This window comes from Rhineura floridana, chromosome 4, assembly GCF_030035675.1.
Source record: "Rhineura floridana isolate rRhiFlo1 chromosome 4, rRhiFlo1.hap2, whole genome shotgun sequence".
Taxonomy (NCBI): domain Eukaryota; kingdom Metazoa; phylum Chordata; class Lepidosauria; order Squamata; family Rhineuridae; genus Rhineura; species Rhineura floridana.
This window is the reverse complement of record NC_084483.1, coordinates 198873479-198878408: the sequence shown is the minus strand read 5'-3', so window position 1 is coordinate 198878408 and position 4930 is coordinate 198873479. Positions and strand designations below refer to the sequence as shown.

Genomic DNA, 4930 nt, shown 5'->3' with positions numbered 1-4930 from the left:
ACATTTATAACTTATAAAACCCATGCGTTGACAATGGGCTGAGCAGTGATCTGATTTGGTATAAGGCCATTTCCTGTGTTTCTATATTACCAGGAAGATGGGAGAAACCCTTAAGGATGGGCCAGACATAATACAAAATCATGGCTTGGTGGTATGTGAATGAACATTTAAGGAACCCTCGACCATTCATATCAATACTAGGTATTGTGATCTGTTTTTCTAGTAACCAGGACTGAATAATTGACCAAGGAACAATGGTGCTTGTAGGAAAACAAAAGAAGCATCAAATTAAAACACAGTTTGCCAATATGCCTGAAAACTCTCACTCTCTCTCTCCTTTACACTCTCTCTCTCTCTCTCTCTCTCTCTCTCTCTCTTAACAAAAGGTTGGGGAGAAGGTAAACACTGGCTGCAGTGTTTGAAACCTCCTTTGCTATTGGCTGCATGAGTCCTAGCTTCCATAAACAGATGAGCAATCCCTGACCATTGGCTTGGCTTTTGAGGTGTTACGGAATGTGTTTGATCATTCCAACTGCTCAGTTTTTCCTCCCCAAATAAAATAAAATCTGTCTGCATACAAGGCCGAGGGACAGATGGGTGCTGTTGATAGGAAGGGGTGCAAAAAAGGCAAAATTATCTGTAGCCAACTGTTCAACTAAGTACTGGGTTTCATTCTCAGTCAGCTGCTGCTTAGTTCTTAAAGAACTGTTTTTTTTAAAAAAATAATTTTTATTTCTTAAATTATTTTTCAAAGAGAGCTGCTGCTGAATAATGGATAAGTTTTGTGGCTTGCTACTACAGCACCTGCTCCGCATGCAGAAGGCCCCTGGTTCAATCCTCAGTGTTCCCAGGCAGGGCTAGTATTTGTTTCTTGTTATTGTTGTTGTTGTTACATGCCTTCAAGTCGATTACGTCTTACGGTGACCCTATGAATCTTTTTTGGATATATTCATAGAGGTTTCATGGTAAGAGGTATTCAGAGGTGGTTTACCATTGCCTTCCTCTAAGCCTACGGCACCCGGTATTCCCAGGCAGTCTCCCATCCAAGTACTAACCAGGCCTGACCCTGCTTAGCTTCCGAGATCAGATGAGATTGGGTGTGTTCAGGGTAGTATGGCCATAGGCATTCTTGTTGTTATCAGCAGTCTAATACGGAACTGCAGACAGCCAACAAAACAAAACCCTCTCTTCTGGAGGGCACAATGTTGGAGAAGCAGGTTTAGACTTACATTATTAATATTCTGATGACATGAACTAAGCAAATGAAATGCATTGAGAGCTACCCATCATTAGCCAGAGCAAAAGTCTAACATGCTTCACTTCAATATCGCATGCATAGATAACCACTTTTCATGGGCATCAGCCCAGTTATTGTATCAAGGCCCATCAAATCCATCTACATTTCAGTGATCAAAAGGTCAGCACTGAAAGAACACCAACCTTTTTTTAAAAAAATCAATGCACTAGAGAGAAAAGAAACAACAAATTGGACTTGGGTTTCTTTCTTTATTCATTAAAATATTGGCATCCCACCCTTTCATCAGAAATTCTAGGATGGTTTCTGACAATCTCCTTAAAAATCAGGACAATAAAACTAGAAAATGTACCATGTCCATAACAGTGGATACAAATGCAACAAGGTAGGTAGTAACAGCAAACACTTGAGTACATAAATAAATCTTCAACAAGAGCTAACACCAGTCAAGGTCAGCACTTGCCATGCCCCCTCAGAGGATTCATCCAAGGAGGAAGAGGAATGGGAGACCGCAGACCTAGGAGAGGGGACAAGCAGGGACAGCCAAGGACCCTTCACCAGACCAGAGACAAGCCCATAAGGGAGCCTGCCTGCCTGCCTGTCAGAATCAGGAAGTGACCAGGAGGCTGCCCCAGAGAGAAGACACCAACAGGTGTTGCAGCAACGAAGACAATCAGCAGGATTAAGGAGCAGGAGAGCTCGCAAGAGCACAGGCTGATTGGAAGCATCTGGGCCAGCATGCAGAGTACAAAAAGCTGGAAGGAGATGATTCCTTGCTAGAGTAACATCCTATTCTGGGAGTATCTGTGGGATGCTGCTGGTGGGGATCCCACTGGAGGATGGAAGCCTCAGTCCAACAGAGGCCAGTGGGGCTGAGTGAAGGGATGCCATGCCTAACCCACTGCTCCAGCCCAACACAAAGAGGATTTGGATTGCAGTGACAATAAATAAGTGAGTAAGTAAAGGATGAGGATGGTTGAAAAGGAGGGATTAAAAATAACTATATCCACGTTTTACTTTACTACCAGATCAGAATAGGGGCATATGAATGGCTGTAGCTCAGTGGCAGAGCATCTACTTTGCATGTAGAGTGTCCTATGCTTGACCCCAGCATCTCCAGGTAAGACTAGGAGAGATTCCTGTATAAATCTCTGTAGAAACTCTGCCAGTCAGTATTGGCAGTACTTAGCTAGATGGACCAGTGGCTTGACTCAGTATGAGGCAGTTTTTTGTGTTCCTATCATCATCACCATCATTTATATAGCATTATCTATATAGAGTATTTAAAGCAATTTACATATATTATCTTAGTAATTATCACAACAGTCCCCCAAGGTAGATCAAGTATTATTATGGCCATATTGCAGATCAGAAGCTGAAGCTTAGAGAATATTGGCTTTGATTAAAGCCAGCTACTAAGTTCAGTTTTGAGGCTGGCCCAACCATTACACAGAGTGATGCCAGGAAAGACAACAGTTCCCCTGTGTATCCTGGTTCCTCTGAGCTAGCTTGCTCTATGCCCTGGAAGCTCACCTGCTGCCCTCAGGTTCAGCCCTTGATGCCCTTCACATCTGGCAGGAACATTTATTGGGCTGACACTGAACGTGAGATTTTGAATAGGGGAGTTCCCAGCTCACACTTAGCTTTGATGCTACCATAAGGATTGATTCAGTGGTAACATCAACATTTGGCATTATATGAGTAAGCCTCTTATTTGTACACTGCCTCTTTCCCCCCCCTTCTTACTTTCCTCTAGGACTGTAAGAATCTGTCAATTTTTGTTCTCTCAGTTTCTCATTTTTCCAGTCTGAAATTAAGTTCTCTACATTTCTATAGCAAATTTGCATTTAAAAAAAACAACAATGAGAATTCTTCAGCATTTTAATGCAAATTTCTCCTAACATACTGTTACGGGTTTGAGGTTCAGATGGATGATTTCTATGAGTCCCCTTCTACCCTCTGATTTGGAACCCTACACTTGGAGGTGAGAATCTGCTCTGCTGGACAGATCTCCCTTTGTTAGTCTAATAGAGTGGCCAGGTGAGTTAATGGGCCTATCAAGTGCCCATTAACTGGCGAATGAGCCAGGGAGATCCTATTGTTATTGAAACTCTTCAGGAGAGCCCCCCCCCTTCTTGAGGTCAAGGAGAGGTTTGTGTTTTGAGTTTCCTGACTCGAAAGGCAGGAGGCAGGCAGAGAAGCTGGCTCCCTGCACCATGGCTTTAGGGTGCCTCCTGTAAGTCTGATGGAAAATGCAAGATCCATTGGACTGCTGATGCTTTGAACCCTCCATCTTAAGCTCAGGTTGGAATGTGTGTAAATAAATAAACCACATTTCATAAAGACACCACAGTCTCTGCTGACCTTCTTTCCAAGGAAACCAAACTGCTGGGTAAGCGCAGGGACCCCTGGAGATCTCTCACCACTCTGAGATTGGGGTGGCGTGCAACACTGGTGTCAGAAGTGGAGTTGAGTTTCCTGGAAGAAGCGTTGGGAGCAAGATGTGCCTGAGCCAAAATGGAAATAGCAACTCTCCTGGAGCAGCCAGCAGCAAAGGCAGCAAGACTGGCAGCAAAGGCAGCAAGACTGGCAGCAAAGGCAGCAAGACTGGCAGCAAAGGCAGCAAGACTGGCAGCAAAGGCAGCAAGACTGGCAGCAAAGGCAATGAGAGTGCCAGGAGCACTAGCAACGAATGGTAAGCCTCTTTGGAGAGAAAAAGGAGACCCTATGTGAGGAAGTGAGAGCCATACCTGATCAGCCACTACAAGGGGTTGAGAGCGACCCAGGAGTCCAGCTACAGAGCACTCAGATTGGGTGGCTAAAGAGAAATAGAAAGTGGATGGGCTTGGACTGCGAAAAGTTGCAGTTAGTAGCAGAGGAGGAAGATGCCTTGATTGTCCAGGAGCCTGCCGGGGGAAAGACACCAGAAAGCTGGAAGAAAGCCCCAAGAATTGAAGGAGGGCGGGATGGAGAAGAGATGCTGCTGATAGATTTCTCTGTTCCATTTGTGCCAGCTGTTGGAGAAGTAATTCTGGAGGGGAGAAAAGCCTTTGAGAAAGGTGAACTAGAGGCTGGAGAAGAGCAGCTGTTGATAGATTTCTTCACTCCCTGTGTGCCACTTGTAGAAGAGAAAGTGCAGGAGGAAAAGTTGGAGGTGTGTGTGCGAAAGGAGCTGCCAGCACCTGGAGAAATGGCTGCGCACAAAAAAGTGCAGAAGGAGAAGCCTGAGGAGGGAGTGCAAGTCCAAGAGCAGCTCCCAGCACTAGGAGAGATGCGTGAGATAAAATCCCCAAGTGACTTTGCCCCTTGGGTGCCCCATAATGGTCTTATAGAGTGAGACCCAGCTCCTGTGATGGGTGTAGTCCATAAGCAGATTCCAGCAGTGAGAGGCACCCAGTGTCCTGTGAATTGTAAGGGCAAGAGTCACATGGAGGGTTACCTGCCTTTGTTTGGGCCCATGATTCACACTGGAGATGGTGTGGGAAAACAGAGAAGATTTCTTTCTGCCAACCTGGGTGGGCTAGGCCAACTAGTCCTGAAGAAGATGCCCCCAGATAAAGACTTGTGGCAGGACTTTAAGTTGGAGGTTTTGGGGGGGGGAGATGAGGTGGACTGGCTTAAAGACTTTTCCCAGGGCAAAGAGTGGGAGGTAGCTACAGTCTGCCATGTGCTGAT

At 45.4% G+C, this 4930-nt stretch overlaps 1 non-coding gene across 1 annotated transcript; it reads right to left on the bottom strand.

The window, feature by feature from the left end:
* Positions 1-1006: 1006 nt before the first annotated feature.
* On the bottom strand, positions 1007-1125 carry LOC133384762 (5S ribosomal RNA). Its single transcript, XR_009762691.1, has one exon. It is a non-coding gene; the product is annotated as a 5S ribosomal RNA (ribosomal RNA).
* Between the last annotated feature and the right edge of the window lie 3805 nt (positions 1126-4930).